The 19,384-nt window shown below is 39.0% G+C and overlaps 1 long non-coding RNA gene across 1 annotated transcript; it reads right to left on the bottom strand.

Annotated features, from left to right (window-relative positions):
• Positions 1-9,315: 9,315 nt before the first annotated feature.
• Positions 9,316-16,941, bottom strand: LOC107474065 (uncharacterized). Its single transcript, XR_008005718.1, has 3 exons — positions 16,594-16,941; positions 14,644-15,716; positions 9,316-9,796 (listed from the first exon to the last, which is right to left on the bottom strand). It is a non-coding gene; the product is annotated as an uncharacterized LOC107474065 (long non-coding RNA).
• Positions 16,942-19,384: the final 2,443 nt, after the last annotated feature.

The following is a 19,384-nucleotide window of genomic DNA, read 5'->3' as shown; positions in this document are numbered from 1 at the left end:
AGGGTCCATAAGAGGGGATCTCGAGACGGCAGTCGCATGCGACAATTCCAGCCTATCCCTGAGAAGGAAATCCAGAGAGGCATCCAGTGTGTTCCTAGCCGACCTGGACGCCAGAGTAGACGACAAACCTAGACCAGAACCAGAAGGGGATCTGGAAAAACTCGTGATCGGCGACACGGAGGAGAAGTTCACGTTCAGCAACAAGAACCTGCCACGTGAGTTAAAGGAGTCCTTGGTCGAAATGATAAGGGCCAATAGGGATTTGTTCGCCTGCACACCTGCCGACATGCCAGGCATAGACCCAAAAATCATGTCACACCATCTGACTGTCAGGTCGGAAGCACGCCCAGTGGCGCAACGAAGGAGAAAGATGTCGACAGAGAGGGCGGAGGAGGTGGCCAGGCAGACGGCCAGCCTCCTGGAAGCAGGTTTCATACGAGAAGTGGACTACTCGACGTGGCTCTCGAACGTAGTCCTAGTGAAAAAACACATTGACGCACTCGTCGACGCTGCGGCGGGCTACCGTTATCTAAACTTCATGGACGCCTACTCCGGTTATAACCAGATACCGATGCACCGTCCAGACGAAGACAAAATGGCGTTCATAACGCCAGGAGGAACCTTCTGTTACAAGGTGATGCCATTCGGTCTGAAAAACGCAGGGGCGACATACCAAAGGCTTATGAGCAAGATTTTCCACGATCTAATAGGCAAGATAGTGGAAGTCTATGTCGACGACATCCTTGCGAAAACAACGCAACCTGACGACCTCATAAAGGATCTGGGAAAGGTATTCACGTCTCTCCGGAAACACGGCATGAGGCTGAATCCCCTCAAGTGTGCCTTCGCCATGGAAGCCGGCAAGTTCCTGGGATTCATGATAACTCAAAGAGGGGTAGAAGCTAACCAGGAGAAGTGCCAGGCGATACTCCAGATGAAGAGCCCAGGTTGTATCAAGGACGTCCAAAGGTTGGCGGGGCGGTTGACCTCATTATCCCGGTTTCTCGGGGCATCGGCAACAAAGGCCCTGCCATTCTTTAACCTCATGAAGAAAGGGATGGCGTTTGAGTGGACACCCGCATGTGAGGAGGCCTTTTGGCACTTCAAGGAAATCCTGGCGGCACCACCCGTCCTCGGGAAGCCAAAGGATGGGGAACCACTATATCTGTACCTCGCCATAACAGGAGAAGCCCTGGCTGCAGTTCTGGTGCGGGAAGAAGGGAAAGCTCAACAGCCAGTCTATTTCATAAGCAGGGCCTTGCAAGGGGCAGAATTAAGGTACAGCAAGCTGGAAAAACTAGCACTAGCACTCTTGACTTCCTCACGAAGGTTAAAGTAGTACTTCCAGAGTCACCAGGTTGTCGTGAGAAAGGACCAAGGGATCCGGCAAGTACTTCAAAAACCCGACCTGGCGGGAAGAATGATGACTTGGTCCATCGAACTCTCCCAGTACGATATACGATACGAACCCCGGCAAGCCATCAAGGCGCAGGCGATGGCAGATTTTCTAGTAGAAGTAACGGGGGATCCAACCGAAGAAGCGAGTACACGGTGGAAGCTCCACGTGGACGGAGCCTCCAACCAGACGTTTGGAGGTGCCGGGATCATCCTGGAAAGCCCGGTTGGAGTTGTATACGAGCAGTCGGTCAAATTCGAATTCCCCATCTCGAACAACCAGGCAGAATATGAAGCCTTTATAGGGGGCTTAATCCTAGCAGCGGAAGTCGGAGCAAGAAGACTGAAAATATACAGCGATTCCCAAGTCGTCACCTCCCAGGTAAACGGGAGCTACCAAGCCAAAGACTCGTTGTTACAAAAGTACTTGAAAAAAGTTAAAAGCTTGAGCCAAAAGTTTGAAGAGGTCACGGTCCACCACGTACCTAGAGAAAGGAACACACGGGCAGACCTCCTATCGAAGTTGGCCAGCACGAAGCCGGGAGAAGGCAACCGGTCTCTCATTCAAGGTATGACAAGAGAACCAGCGGTCACACTGCACGTGTCAAGGCTAGGTTCTTCATGGCTAGACCCCATCACCAACTTTCTAGAACACGGCAAACTCCCTGACGACGAAAAAGACGCGGCGAAATTGAGAAGGGAAGCAGCCAAGTACGCCGTCATCCAAGGACAGCTGTTCAGGAAAGGGCTCAACCAGCCCCTACTGAAGTGCCTACACCCCGACCAGACGGACTACGTCCTCAGGGAAGTCCATGAAGGCTGCTGTGGACACCACATCGGAGGCAAGGCCTTAGCAAGAAAATTAATTCGAGCCGGATACTATTGGCCGTCAATGATGGCGGACTCCAAGGAGTTTGTCAAAAAATGTGTGAAGTGTCAACAAAACGCCAATTTCGCCAGGGCGCCGGCCTCCGAGTTAAGCTTACTAACGACCTCCCGGCCATTTTCTCAATGGGGAGTCGACCTCTTAGGGCCCTTCCCAGTCGGCCCTGGACAAGTCAAGTACCTCATAGTCGCAATTGACTACTACACCAAATGGATAGAGGCTGAACCACTAGCTAGCATATCCTCGTCCAATTGCAAGAAATTCATGTGGAGGCAGGTGATAACACGATTTGGGATACCAGAAGTCGTCATCTCAGACAACGGCACGCAATTTACTGACAAAAAGTTCGCGGAATTCCTTAACGGCCTGGGTATAAGACAAAGGTTCTCTTCGGTAGAACACCCCCAGACAAACGGGCAGGTGGAGTCTGCCAACAAGATTATCCTTTCAGGACTGAAGAAGAGGTTGGATAATAAAAAGGGTGCTTGGGCCGACGAACTAGCCTCGGTTCTCTGGTCCTACCGAACAACTGAACAATCCTTCACTAAGGAGACTCCCTTCCGGCTAACGTATGGGGTAGACGCAGTAATACCCGTAAAGATCGGTGAACCGAGCCCCCGGTTACTTTTGAAAGGAGTAGAGGAAACCGTGGAAAAGGACCTGATAGATGAAGCCAGAGAAATGGCTCATTTGACAGAAACAGCACTAAAACAAAGAATGGCTCTGCGCTACAACACCAAAGTGCTCAAGAGGGAATTCGAGCTGAACGATCTCGTCCTGAGGCGAAACGACATCGGCCTACCGACCCCTGGAGCAGGCAAGCTAGCGGCAAACTGGAAAGGCCCCTATAGAATCAAAAAAGTGATGGGTAAAGGTGCTTTCAAGTTAGAAAGGCTTGATGGTAAGGAAGTCCCGAGAACATGGAACGCGGACAACTTGAGAAGATTCTACTCCTAGCGGGCGAACCGACATGCCGACCAATCGAGCTAAGTAGTTAATTTGCGGATTTGAACTTTTCATAGTGACCTACGAGTCCTTTATGTAATTACCGAATAAGATATACTTGTGCAAATTTTCTCTCCTGTCTTGTTCCCCTTTTTTCCAGATAAACCGTTCAATCACGACCGACAACGACGCGCAACCCCGAGACTGATCACCCCGGGAGCCCGTCAACTGCCGCTATAACAAATGACTACGCGAAAGGCCATGATTCGTTGATATATACGACAACTATAAACCAAAAACGGTTAATAGAAACGATAACACAATCAGACGAATAAGGAAAAGTTAACTACGCCAAAACGGGCAAACGACTAAGAAGTCAAATTGTTCACATAAGCCAAAATAAAACGGCTAAACAAAAAGTTTTAAACAAAGGATTCATTTCTTGGGGACGTCAACAATTTTGCCGTCTTTGATAACCTTGAAAACACTTATCGCCGACGTGTCAAACTCGGGAGTAACGATTTTGACCTGAGCTTTAAGAGCCTCCTCGGTCGCCAAAATCGCACCCTTCCCTTGTTTCACGACGTCCTTATACTTTGCTTTCCATGTCGCCAATTCAGCCTCCACGGTCTGCTTCTCCTTCTCTATATCGGCCACCCGTTTCTGTGCCGCGCCGACCTGGCTTTCTAAAGCCATTTCACGATCGACAAGACGAGAAACCGTGGCGTCCGATTCTTCTAACTTCTTCTCAGCAGTGGCGGCTTTCTTCTCGGCAGCAGTAGCTTTCTTTTCGGCGGCGTCAAGTTTCTCATTTGATTGGGTCAACTGCTCCCGGAGAGTCTCAACTTCATTCTTTAGCTCATTGTTAGCCTTCCCAGTAGATTCCAACCTTCTACGGAGGGACTCCATCCCGGATAGCTCAAACTCGGCCTTCCGAGCTATCACGGCGCCACGTAAAAGGGTACGGTACATCCACCTCGCCTGCCCGGCAAGGGAAGACTCATGGAAATACTCCTCGGTACCAGGAATCAGCTGGGAATCTATGAAGTTCCCGGCATCAAAATTCCTCTCCATAACAGTGAGAACCCCCTCAGGACTGGACGACGTTTTCCTCTTCCTCTTGAGGCTAGGGACCTCTTCCACCTCGTCATCGGCGTCCGGGTTAGACATCGAACCCCCGGTGCCGATCACCTCGTGGAAGGGGGAAACATGAACCGTCTTGTCGACCTCGACCTGGGCAGCTTGGGCCGAGGTCTCGGTCCCGTCGACCGCGGCCTCTTGCTCGGAAGCAGCCTTGTCCTCCGGAAGAGCAGCAGACTTCTCAGCGGCAGATTTCTCATTGTCCCCTTCGTCGTCACTAGCGCACAGGAAGGTTTGGAATAAGTTAGGAAGACCCGTCACCTCGGCAGACATCCCCACTGCGAAAAAACAAGCGAAGTCGGTTAATCAGTACAAATTATTAACAAAAGCAGAAAGATAAGGGACAAGTAGAGGCTTCTCACAAATATAATTACGACCGGCCTCCCGATCACCCATGAGAAGGTGAGGATTTACATGATTCCTCCCGAAGACTGCCATCAACACATCGACAATCTTCCTATCCACCGCAGACATGCCCCTATAAGTTACCTTAACGAAGGCATTGGACCCTGCTCCGAAACTCCAATAGGTCGGAATAAGGCGTACCCCCTCTAACGACAGCCAAAAAGGATGACGACCTTTGACAGGGCGGACCTTGAAATATTTGTCCTTAAACCCATGATAGGAGTCTTCAAACAAACCAAAAATCCTCCGACCTTGGGCAGACCGGAAGGACATGAACCCCTTTTTATGTTTCCCCTCCTTCGAAGGGTTAGTAAGGTTGAGGAAGAAAAGGAAGACATCTACAGGCACCGGAAGCTCAAGATACTCACAAACCATCTCGAAGCAGCGGATTAAGGCCCAGCTGTTCGGATGCAATTGCGACGGCGCCACGGACACACGGCTTAAAAGCGCCATCTGGAAGGCGAAAAACGGAATACGAACCCCAACTTGAGTAAACATGGATTTGTAAAACCAAATCCAGTCGGCTACTCGGGGGTGGTGGAGATTTATCTCGTACAACCGCTCGTGAGGAACCGGGACGAAGACGTCATAATTGGCTTCTTCATCAGTCCCTCCGCACAAGTACTCGGCTTGTCGGAACTCGGTGAGCTCCTCCTCACCCATTTGGTTAGGCGAATCCTTTACGTCGGAAACGACCCAAGCATAGGGATCGTACGCAGCGGGAGAAGGGGAAGCCCGGGAGACCGTGCGAGCCATACCTACATGGGGGGACCATCCAGTCAGTCTAAGAGATCGGTTGCTCAGGCCGAGCACAGACACTACCCCCACTACTCCCCAACTAAGGATGAAACACTATAAGTGGAAAAACCTACCCTGGAATGATACCCCCCCTAACACGTATAACTACCATTGAAAGGCTACACAACAGCAACAAAAACCAGGCAACAAACATGCAAGAACGAAGCACAAAAGAAAAGAACTCAAAGAATTACCTGAATTGATGGAAAGAGGATGAAATTGCAAGTCTGGGAAGATACAAGGAGGATGTACGAAAGCACCACAATGACGCTCTGAAATCTTGTAGCAAGGAAAAGGAAGGAGAGAGATGGGAAGTATGAAGAAATGCAGAAGCATAAAACTGATTGTTTAAAAACTGCCTCCCAAGAAGCGCGAAACACCTGGGGGCAGAATAGTCTTTGCAAATGGGGTTTTTTCCACCCCATTATGAGCATTTAATGCTCCGCACAAGGAACGATGCGACGAAACGGTTGCTTATGCAAACCAGGGGACACGCGCGTTGAGGGCGTATTCTCCCCACGTGCGGCCGAGTTGACGAGAACAAACGAAACGGGAGACGACACGCCACTAATAGTCCCTACGACTACCACTGGCGCGTGGGGGCACTGTTACGGCCCAGCCCAAGTGACTCGCGGGTCAACTCGACCCGATGACGACCCGACCCGAACGGTCGGATGCAAACTGTTCACAGCGCGACCCGGACACGCGTCCCTGACAGCTCCCCGCTACAGCTATGAGGAAGCTTCGAGGAAGGTGGGCCTGTCCTCGTAGGGCCCACCTCTGACACGATATAAATAGGGAAGGACCTGCCCTTCCCTCGAGGTACGTCACCTTTTCACCTAACATTTCTCCGCCTGCACACTGACTGACTAGATCGTCGGAGTGTCTTTGCAGGTGGCACCCCCCTATTTCTCTCACGACAAGTGCTCGACTTCACGGCAAACCGGAACCCGACACAACCGCGATTGAGGAATCCTCGCTCCCATCAATCATCACCCGACCTGTCCGGAAACCGACCACCGTACAGTTTTGAAAACAAGAACAGTTGTGACACTAATGAAATATTTCTGCCAAAATTCTCATGTTGATTTGGGTTTGAGTTTATGGAAATACATGGTTGAGAGAGGGTATTGTCCTCATTCTCATGCTTTGGATCTTCTAGTCACTGGAATATGCTCCCGGGGTATGGTGCAAGAAGCTTTTGAGTGCTCCAAACAATTGTTAGAAAGAGGAAGACATATGAGCACTGCTTCATTTTCAATGATGGAAAATTTTTTACTCAAGGCTGGTCAGAAAGAAAAGTTGAAGGATCTAGATCAAATGATTAAAAAATTGCAAAGTATCTTACCACCATCAAGAGGACATGCCACTGGTATTTCTACCGTCATAGAATAGCATTTTGTTTTTAAATTTGACATATAACTTATGTAACCTGATTTTGGTGAAGTTTTCCAATGTGTTATTATATATGTATATTTTTTGTATTGCAATTGTACCATCCGAATATGCTGACATGAAAGAAGATTAATAAACAATTCTTCCAAAACTTTATCTTGATTAGAATCATGTATATAAAGTACATTCTACAAAGAATCAGAGTTTGAGGCTAGCTTCTTTTGGAATTTGAGTTAGCGCAATGCTCTCATCTCATGTTTCAATCTTGCCATTAGAATTTTGATGGTATCCAAATTATATATTAAAAAGAAATATTGATTTAAAAGTTAAATTATGCAGTTAGTAATGTTTAAATATTTTCGATAACATTGGTCTTTCTTTCTTTTTTGAACAGAAAACTTAGAAAATAGATTTTAGTAAGTCAAAGGAATTCAAAATTAAAGAGAAATATTTTCATATTCTATAAACTATGGGAAATTGAAAATAAACAATATATCACTCTAGTCAAATAAGCAATCAGAAAAAAATAGAACAAAGTTAAAAAATCACTGTTTATCATTAATAATAATAATAATTTTTATTTAGTCCAATAAACATATAATTTTCCCTTTTAATTTTAATAAGCTTTAACTCAAGATTACAAAGATGATGGCGAGCTTGTTCACGATTCCATTGAAGCCAAAATTGGTAGAATGGTTACCTTATCTAATGAAACACACATGTCAATAATATTGATAATGAATTTGGAGTTTAATCAAAAGTGTGCTAAGAAAGACTAACCCTATGAATAAATGTATTCAATCACAGTTACCCTTGACCTTAATTTTTCTTTTTCACTTTCATACAGTGCAGAAGTGGCCTATGAAGCTGCAAATGCTGCAATAGCAGGTGGCATTTCACTTGTGAGTTTTCTCTACATATTCTTTTTATTTTGTTTATCGATTTATTTTGAATGAAAAGAAAAGAACTTTAGGGACAATTGCATGGATATATTTATAAGCTGATCAAAATGAATTAGGACATATTGAGCATAATGTCCTCAACTCTTGTGTCTTTGTAGTGTGTTTCTCATCGCTATTATTTTGTTTTCTCTTTTGAGGTTGTCTACTTAATCTTTTCTGGTTGATCACTTTACTTGTAGAACTGTGTTTTAGAATTCATTTGTTCTAATTCTGGTCTTTTTAGGTTCTAAACCAGCTGGTCAAGGAGCACCCGACTACGGCATTTTGAGTATGCTTGCACCCTTTAAGTTGCTGCATCAATATTCTTTGTTTGAGTGTATATCTTCACATGAACCTACATTAAGTTTTATGATATGGAGAAAACATCATTGCATTGTCTCTTTTCGTTGAAATTTGAGATTGTTTTCTGTACCACTGAGTCAATATGCTGGTTGAAGCATCAAATAGTCAATATGCTGTTGTCGTCTCGTTGTCTTCGTGAAATTCTTCATAGCCAAAATGTTTTCCTTTGGATTATTACTAACATAATAACTGTATTAGCCTACTTGTGCAAATTTTGGAAAACAATTGAAAGTTGAGACATTTGAAATTGTTGGGTATTTACTAGCTTGTAAAACAATTTTATTTCAGATTCTTATGATTTGTAATTTTGTATTACATATAGATCATCAAAACTCAATGTTAACTCTAAAATCAATTTGAAGAAATGAAAAAAGGCTCCCATTTAAGATAATCATTACATGATATTACATTTCTACTCAACAGTTGTCTGAATCAAACAGATATCTGCTCCTAGGTTGGGAATGTTCTCAAGATTGAGGATGCAAAAGCTGCAGTCAATGCTGGAGTAAAATTTCTGATGAGTTCAGCAATTGTTAAGGTTTGAATTTGCAGATCTTATTACTATATTAAGATGTCACATAACAACTGCTAGTGCTTGGTCACAGTGTTTTGTTATTTCTTTCATTTTCTTTTTCTTTTTCTTTATTTCGTTTTTTTTTTTTGGCTCCGATCGATTACCAGGACGTTATGTATTACATTCAGAATGGTGAAGTTTTATACATTCCTGGCACAATGACTCCAACTGAAGTAAGGCTCAATTTGGCCTTTGGAGATCCGATTAACATGAATTCTTGCTTCCTTAATTTCCATACCTTGTGCATCTTTTTGAGCATTCATTTGATCTTGATTTATTGTTCTTAATGCAGATACTGTCTGCATGTGAAGCAGGAGCTAAAATTGTCAAGGTTAGCTTTTTTATGTTCTGTTTAGTTTACCATATTGAAGAACATTCAAATAATATAGATAGTGTATGCACACTTGTTGCACGGAGGAGTATACACTTTTGGTTTTCTTGCTTTGCATTTTGTCATCTGCTTTCCAGCTCATAGGAGCGCTGCACTAATCTCGTAATCCCAGCTCCAATTTTTTTCTAGATCTGTGCTGATATGATAGTTTTCATTGTACATTCTTGTTCTTGTATTAATACAATTAAACACAAGCATCAAGTGTGTTATATTTTCCAAAATTTCATATAATCGACAATTTACCATGCGGTATAGATTTATCAATTTCTTCACTTGGAGGATTTCAGTACATATCAGCCGCACTCAAGAAGCCTTTTCCTCATGTCTCTATGGTTGCTTCTCAGGGAATCAAAATAGGTAGTTCTTGAAGTTTGTTGTTGTTGATCATTCTCATAAAAATTGAAAATGAACGTCTTAATCTCTAATTGCTTGCTGACTCTATTAAGAAATATATTTCGCGGGGAGCATCAGCCGTTCTTCTATCCGACAAAGAGGCGATTGCGCAACGCAATTACGAAAAGATACAGAAACTTGCACATTCTGCAGCCTTGCTGGGTAATAAGCTGTAAATAGGTAACATTATTAATTTGTATACCTTCATAAATAGTTTATGGTTGTGGGTCTCTTATGTTATAGTTATTTAGTTCATTTTCATAGAAACTTAGAACAAGATTTTGTAGATATTATATCGAGAATTAAAACAAACAAGCCACTCAATTGAGAGAGATCATTAAAAGTGAGGTAACATGAATTTTGAGATTACTTCCTATACAAGTTTCTAGGCTTATGTACAAGAAATTCTTATATGTTTCAAAAATATATTTAATGAGTATTCTAAAAACATTTGTAAACACTTATTTTCATCTAGGGTATATTTAGTTCCAGAGAAAAAGTAGAGTAAAAAACTTTTATGAATAAATTTGACATGTAAAACTATTCTGTAAAACTGCTATATAATAAAATTAAGAATTACTCCAAAAAATATGTGCTCCTATACCGTGCAAAATTTTTCCTACAAAATTACAATTTAACTACTTTTTTTTCACAAGACTTGTTAGTCGCTCCTTTATTTATTTAATTCACATTCATGGTCACTCTCACCTCCCACGCAAACTTAACATCATCAGTAAAAATAAACAAATAAAAAAAAATTTGTACATGAAGTTTGAACCCTTGATGCGTGTGCATCTGTGGTGTTTTTCCTTCTTTATTTTAATTGATTTATTAAATTTTTTTATAAATAATCAATGAATTTAAAGTTGGAATGGATATTACTTTGATTAGTTGAATTTCATTGATTACAAGAAATTTTAGAAGAAAAACAGAAAGAAACAAAACAAAAAGAAAGCTAGAGAGCAATAAACAAAAAGTTCTTTATGACAAACAATAACATGCAGAATACTTTCTGTGAAGACAAAAAATTTATTGGAAGGAGAATATGAAGGGTGTGCAACGTGAAAAAACCACTACGTACTACTTAGGAGGCATTTCACATGTCATGCGTATGCGTGACTATCACCTTTCACGTAGTACGCAGGAGATTTCACGTACAACGCAGCTGTCACGCGTACGTTTACAGCATGCGTACGCGCAACAAAGGATTTTTGAGACATCACGCTTACGCGTGAGGCATGCCTCATGTGCGTTGATTTTCGCGTAATACGTGAAATTTACCACATACAACGCCAGGGCACCTCATAAGGCCACATTGAAGAAAAACATTGTACGTGAGCCCACAGAAGACATTCGACGATTAATTCTTTATATCACGTATAACTTGGAACAAGCCACGTATTACGTAGGCCTGCCTCCTCCAGAATCTCAAACCAAGACCTATTCTTCAACTTCTCAGTCCTTTGAAGGATCAATCACAAGTTCATTAATGATGATAGTTATTAAAGATCACAAGCAATTAAGAGGTGGCAAATAATTAGAAAAAATATTTGATTCTATTTGATTTCTGAATTTGATTTAGAAGTTTGAATTTGAATTTTCTGTCTTTAGGGTTAGTATATAAGGGAAGAAGGCTCTAACATCTTCTCTGCTTCGGTGCTTTTGAGTTTTATTTTCTTAAGGATTGCAAGGACGAACATAAGTTTTTAATTCTCCTCGATTAAAGTTAGGAGCTCTGTTAATTTTATGGATTAATGTAATAATTTTCTACTTTTAATTGATACAATTGATTCCTCTTTAAGAAATAGTTTTCGTTCTTCACCTCAAAGGGTTTGAATATATTGGAAAACAATTCTTTTCTGACTTGAATTTTCTTAATCTCTTAGGAAAGTGATTAATTGAATTAAGCTTGAAAACCGATTTTCATAATTCTTAAGTTTTGAAATTGGATTGATAAGTGACATAAAATTAATTAGGCTGAATTCTTATGAATTGTGTGGTTTTATAAATTAGAGACGTGCTCAGAGACGGATCCAAAAATTTTAATATGGAGGGCTCGAATTTTAGATATTTTTTTTTTCATTTTTATAATGTTTTTAGTTAAAAATTATCACATTAATTAAAATAAATTCTTTCAAAAATTTTAAAAGATTTGAAAATAGATTATAAATTATTAATTATTTAAAAGACATAGTACTTTTATAGAATACAAGATATAAGATATTTTTATAAAATTTTTTCTTTTAACAACATAAATTTAAAAGAAAAATGAGTATTTTTTACTAGAAAAAAATATCTAAAGTACATAATGTGATTATCAAAATATAACTATATAAGTCATTATTAATATAATAATATAAATATTAAATATGTTAATTTAAAAAAATGATTTTTTTTAAATAAAAAATAGAGATTATTATATAAAAACTAATTTGAAAGGTACAAAAACTTGATGGTATGATATTCAATTAGTTAAGTATAAAATATTAGTTAATTAAATAATTAAGACATAAATTCATCACATAGTAAAAAATAATACATATAAAACTACTAAATTATATAATATTTTTTATTTTTTAAACATATATCTCGTATATAAGTATAGTTTGTTAAAATTTTGGGGAACCGAGGCCACTACTCGCCCCCCTCTAAGTCCGTCCCTGGACGTGCTTACCTCTTTTTAATTAAATGAATAGGGGATTAACGTTTGATTATGTTAAAGAGAAATTGAATTACCAAGAAATTGAGATTTAATTACTAATGATTTGCCATAAAAAAATTGTTGTATGATTAGAGTAAAAAATGAAAAGTGTTAATTCAGACGACTAACATCTCTGAAACCTTAATTTTCTTAATCATATATTTTTTCACACTCATTGTTTACTTTTGTTTTGCTTTGTTTACTTGTTGTTTATGCTTAAAGCCTTTTAAAATCGTAATTTGCTAGTCTGACTAGATTAATCGGTTGATTTTGATTGCTTAATCCGTTAATTCTCCTGGAATCGACACTCTTCTCATTGTGGAATTTGAATCCTCTAAAGTTTGAATTTCACTTTAGATAGTAAAGTATGACCTTCTACTCTTAAATAATTTCTCTTTCATATTTATTTTTGGTCCCACCTATAAAATCAATAATGATAAATCACACTTTACTCTTTAAAGTAAAATTCAAACTTTAGAAATTCAAATCTCTCGTTATAAGTTATTACTTGATTTGATTTGGTACATTTGCCGATATTTTGTGAATATATAAGTTGAAGGTTTTATCGATTGAGAGAGTACAGTTACATGCCATAGGATTCATGTTCATGCGGATTGTAGTTTATTCTGTTGAAAAAGTAAACGAAAAGAACCTGGTTTTACAGAAATCAGATTAATACATGAATTACCCTTCTTAATATTTTTATATAGTAAATAAATTACTATATAGTTCTTCTAAACAAATAATAATTAATAGTTTCATAAAGTGTTTGGTCAACTTTTCTTTCTTATGAACCAATTTTAATTTTTAGGCCAAATCCGGCTAATATCATTTTAAGAAAAGTATATGTAAATGAGAAACTTTTGGGGCATCGATTTTTAATAATCTTAGTTATCATATAGCCATTATAAATACTAAATTGGCATGTGTATAAATTTTAAAAAATATAAATATAAATTGTATTAATTTATATGTGTAAATTCTGATAAATATAGGTATAAATTGTATATTTTTTATGTATAAACACATATAAATATAGGTGCAAATTATTACTGTCAAGTAGGGATGTTTACAATGCGGTTTGGTTCGATTTTTTTAAAAAAAGTCATCCGATTCACTTGTTTAATTAAACTGCAGTTTGGTTTGATTCAATTTTTTTACTAAGACCATCCGAACCAAACCAAATAAATTAAAATTGGTTTGGTTTGGTTTGATTTGTTCGGTTTTCCAATCAATTAAAAAAAATACTACCATACTATTTCATAAAGTCATAACATTGAAATCAACAAACACAATATACAATAACTAACAAAGTCTTGATCCAATAAAATTCAATGACAAAAAATTAAAATACGATAATTAAAGAAGTTTAAAAGTTCAATAGCCAACACAACAAAAAATAAATATAAATTTAAAACAAAAAATAATCACGTTATGGTGTCTTCTTCAACAAAACAGCTAAACTTCTTTACTCAAACCAACCTAAAATTAAAAAGCAGTTACATAATAATAATAATAATAATAATAATAATAATAATAATAATAATAATATAGCACCAGTAAAAAAATATTCTATTATAGTTATACATTCTAATAATAAAAAAAAATTATATTTTGATATAAATATTCTAATAAACCCTATGTAGGTTTAATATAATTTGAAGATGAAAACATGTTTAATATATATTTTTAGAAAACATTTAACAACTATCATATGCAAAAAAGGAAGAGCTTTCTATTTTAATTGTTAAGGACATTCTCTGAACTTGAACATTGAACCATGAACAGTGAACAACATAACAACAATCAGAAACAATTTCAGTAAATTAACAACAAATAAACAAGCAACTCTCAGCCTGATGCATGGTTAATCAAGTATATATCGCATAATATTTGTTTTCTCTTTAGAAATCAAAGTACCGATTTCTACATTCTAAAAGTTACAATGCATGCCCAGGCCTCAACCTCATTCATCAATTTCCTAACGGAACTCAGAATAAGAAACAAATTGCTCCAAATACAGGGACAAGGAAAAACAACTCCATCTTAGAAATGAAAACATTTATAGTTAACAAGAACAACAGTGCAAAGCGAATACAATAAGCGGACACCATAATCAAACAAGATCAAACCATATTTGTAGAACTAAGCTGAAATCTACAATAGAAAAGGATCGTAGATAAACTGATACGGTATAGAACGAATGAATTCTTTAGGGTGGAAAAAGCATGAAAAAATGTATTTCATTGGTAAAGTAAACAGGTCATAGAAATTGAAAAACAATGAAACAATGATTATTGAACATAAATTGAATACCTGATTTGGAGGTTCCATATCTGACTTGACTCAGTGGCTGGGTGCTATCGGCGAGGCCAGAAACGATTATGTGGGTGGCTGGGTAGTGCTATCTCCGTGAGGCTAGAAATGGTGCTGTGGGTGGTGGCGGGGGTGGTGCTGGTTGGTGCTGGGCCCGCGATGGTGGCGTTGGCTAGTGCTGGCTGTTGCTACCCGCGAGGAGGTGCTGGGAGGTAGGGGTGTTCAAAACTGATACGGACTGAACAAAATTGACCAATCGAACCGAAAAAACTGAAAACCGAACAAACCAAAAACAAAAAAAAAAACTGAAAAAAATCATGTTTTGCTGTTTTTACTGTGGTTTGGTTCAGTTTTTGGTTCTGACACTGAAACCCCTAATCGAACTGAAACGAACAGGTTCACAAAAAACCCAACATAACTAACTCTTCGCTCCCCCGCCAACTTGACCTAACCTAGCCGCCAATACTCACTCTCTCTGCACTCTCACCTCTTGAAACTCACTCGGCCTCCCACTCTCCTAACAGCCAGCACTTCCCACTCCCAGCCCACGCAAACCCCTTCCTTCCACCACCTCCCAGCGCCACTGAACCCTTCCTCCTAGTAGGGGTGTTCGCAGTGCGGTTTGGTTCATTTTTTTAGAGAAAAGTCATCCGATCCAATTGTTTAGTTACATTACAGTTTGGTTTGATTCGTTTTTTTTACAAGAACATCTGAACCAAATCAAACCAATTAAAATTGGTTTGGTTTGCTTTGGTTTGTTCCGTTTTTTTAATCAATTAAAAAAAAAAAACTACCACACTATTTCAGAAACAAAGCCACAACATCAAATGAACAACAATCAAAAGCAAAAAAGAAAGAAACAAACAATAAAACCACAAAGAACTGTATTTCTCAACACATTAGGTCACTCGTACATAATAGGAATGCAGTCAATGAACACTACCTCAGTCTCTTATTATCATCATTTTCCATTGGTGAAGCATGATACCAAACTGGAGGTAATCAGTTCGAATAGAAGGAACGTAATGCTTGAATTTGTTTTGAACTCCAAAACTACATAATTCGGAGAAAACCTGAAAGCAAGATGTCTTTCTTTTTTATTTACGTAAAAACAATTCGTGACTCTATCATCAGAATGAGATATTGAAAATATGTGTAATAACATGTTTGGTTTGATATTTTAAAGTCCTAAAATCAATAGAGGAAAAGGCCACTAGCTTATAGAATTCTAAAGCAAGCAAACAAAACAAAACACCTAGTATACTCTGGAATAGACTAGAAGGAAAGATGAGAAAGGCCATTGGAAATAATTGACTTTCATATTGTGCATATGATTCATCCATGGATAGTTCTAAATATATGGTATTCAAACCAAAAATAGCTTTCCAGATATCATGATCAGTAAATACAACTTTGCTTGCTAACATCCATACCATACAGTGGGAACTGAAAAAAACAACTATTCAGGCTATGAAGTAAACAAAATTACATCTCTCGCTAATATTTGAATTCATTCGACAAATTCCAACAATATTTTGATCTAACTAGGTAAATACCGACCATTGACAGAATGTCATGCTCTACCCCCTTTCAATTTTTTGATTGCAAGATGTCCTAATCTGCAATGATTAATGCATCTTCTTGTTTCCTTTTGTGCCAGACTTTGATGGTGTAGCAACCAGATACACAAATAGCACAATGTTGGATATTACCGAGATAAGAGATCCATACTTAGCCAGTAACCAGATACACAAACACAACAATAAATACATTGAACATTGAACAATACATTTAGTGAACAACAATCAGAAGTAATTTCAGTAAATCAACAACAAATAAATTAAACAATGAATACAATCAGCAACAAATATACACTGAAACAAAAATTAAACAACAATGAACAACAATCAACAACAATGAATCAATGATTATTGAACTGATATTGAATACCTGACTCAGAGGCTCCATATCTGACTTGACTCGGTGGCTGGGTTGCTTTCCGTGAGGCCATAAATGATGTTGTGGGTGGCTGGGCTGTGCTGTTTGCGAAGCTAGAAATGGTGCTGTGGATGGCAGCGGGGGTGGTGCAGTGTCCGCAAGGGTGGTGCTGTCCGCAAGGAGGTGCTAGGAGGAAGGGTTTGGCGGTGTTGGGAGATGATGGAAGGAAGGGATTTGCCGACACTGGGAGGTGCTAGAAGGAAGTGGGTTCACGCGGGCTGGAAGGTGCTGGGAGTGGGTTTCTTCGAGAGTAGAGAGTGCAGAGTGAGTGTTTTAAGCGATGGCTAGGTTTAGGTCACGTTTGGGGGGATTGGTTTTGTTAGGGTTTTTTAGTGAATCGGTTTGGTTGGGTTCAAGTTAGGGTTTTTAGTGTCAGAACCAAAAATCGAACTGAACTACAATAAAAACAGCAAAACTTGATTTTTTTGATTTTTTAGGCTTTTGGTTTGTTCGATTTTCGATTTTTTCGATTCGGTTGGTGGTTTTGTTCGGTCCGGATCGATTTTGAACACCCTTACGCGTACGCAGCACCGACATGCGTACGCGAAAAGCTAAAAAATTACACCCATGCGTACGTAGAAGTTAACATTCATACGCAAAAATGCAACTTTTACACTCCCGCGTACGTGGCCATTAGCATTCGTACGCGGTAACCCTTTTCTGTTTTGAACTCTCGCGTACACGGATGATGTATGCGTACGCGACTTTGTCAAAATAACACTCATGCGTTCATGGGACTGGGCGTGCATACGTATGACCCTATTTTGTTGAAAGATGTGATTTTTGTGTTTTTAAGCACTCCTCTAGTTTTCTAAGCCTCTTTAATCATTGTTTAAGATCCGCTAGCTAATGATTAAGCTTTGGGACGACTGAGAGCATATTGGGTGGACGAAAATAAGTTTTTTAGATGATGAGCTTAGAGCCAGTGATTTGGTTTTGCAAGTCTTGTGGATGAGATTAGTGTAAGTTAATTTGCGGTGTATTTTATTGATGATGAGCTGAGAAACGAAGAAAATTGAGCAATATCTTACATACATGATTTGGGAACTTGAAAGAACCCAAGAATTGAAAATGATTAAGATGAGATGAGAACTTGATAGTGAGCAAAACACTATATCCCAGGAATGCTAAGAACTCGAGAGTTAAGAATGAATTGAGATGAGAAAGATGATGATGACTGATGAAAGTCTGAGGTTGATGAACTTATTGAGCCAAACACTATATTCCAGGGTGGAGAGTGAGCCAAGCATTATATCCTAAGGAGCGCATAAGAGTGAGCCAGGCACTATATCCTAGGGTGGAGAAAGTGAACCGGGCACTATATCCCAGGGTTGCACATAAAAGTGAATCGGGCATTATATCCCAAGGGTGCACATAGTGAGCCGGACACTATATCCCAGGGACATGGTAGAAAGGCTACATCCGAAAGGATGTGTCGGGTTGGCAACTTTGAACCGACAAGTGATATCACGAGCTAAAATAGGATAGACATTCATCATATGTATCTTCTATATGCTAGTTTGCTTTGATTATTTGAGTTATGCCTAATTAAAAAACATGCCTAATTGCTACTTGATCTACCTGCTATACATGTATATTAATTGTGCTTTACTTGCTTGCATTATTTGTGTTTTACTGGGTTTGAGGAGGATCGGTAGGCGGTGGCAATGGGATCACATAGAAAGTAGGTTGGCGAAGGCTGTAGGATAGGGGTGACTGTTAGAATTGAAATTCCTTAAGTTAGATTACCCTGTTTATGGTTTAATTTATATGTTTCATTAAGCTTGAATATTCTGTATCGATGTGAAGTTCTAGGATTGCCTTTGGCTTCTTGGAACCTTAAATCTTATCTATTGGGCACTATTACCATGCTGAGAACCTTCGGTTCTCATACCATATGTTGTTGTTTCTCAAATGCAGGTTGCAACCCACTTCGGTGAGTTTATGGATGGTGACAGAGCGGAGGATGGTTCAACTTCCTATTTTGATTTACTTTTGTAGTCTCTCACTTTTGTATATTTTGTTGCCTTAGAGTCTTGTAATTTGAAAACTTGATAGATAGGATGTTAGTTATTTTAAACATGAAAACTCTATTGTATTTCTATTTTGACTAGTCGGCATAAACTCTGCAGGCTGTGGCTAGTCCTCTTTTGTATATATATATATATTTGTTTACTCTTTTTTTCTGTTTATCTTTTGTGCCTACACGTTTAGTTATCATGTGTGAATAATTCGCGCTTTTGTACCTCTGTTTTCTGTGACTTTGAGCTTTTATTTCTTTATTGGGCTTCTAGTGTATTATATCCCTTGATTATATATATTATTGTATAAGCTTTAGAACTGTCGTGACTCTTTATCTCCCTTTACTTTACGGCTAGAGTTAAGGCTTAGAGTGGTAGGGTGTTACAACTTTTGTTTCTTCATTTGATGATGCACTCCCAACACCAAACTTAAGTTTGATGTCAGGGGGAGTTTTGTTGATTTCAAAGGGAGGCTTGGGTTGCAAACTCTTGTTAGCCTCTTTTGTGTCTTTAATTTGTTGTACCACCTTTGTTTCTTCTTTTCCCTTCAAGAAATGATGTGGAGCCATCAAAGGTGCTTTATTAGGGGGTTCTTGGAGGCTTGGATCAATTGATTCAACCTTCATGTAATTCTCCTTCTCACTTGAATGATGCATGATTTTGAAGACATGAAAAACTAAATTCTCATCATGTACCCGCAATATTAATTCATCATTTTTCAC

The sequence above is a fragment of the Arachis duranensis genome, chromosome 2, assembly GCF_000817695.3.
Source record: "Arachis duranensis cultivar V14167 chromosome 2, aradu.V14167.gnm2.J7QH, whole genome shotgun sequence".
NCBI classification, from domain to species: domain Eukaryota; kingdom Viridiplantae; phylum Streptophyta; class Magnoliopsida; order Fabales; family Fabaceae; genus Arachis; species Arachis duranensis.
Note: the sequence above shows the minus strand (reverse complement) of the source record. Positions and strands in the feature narration are given on the sequence as shown.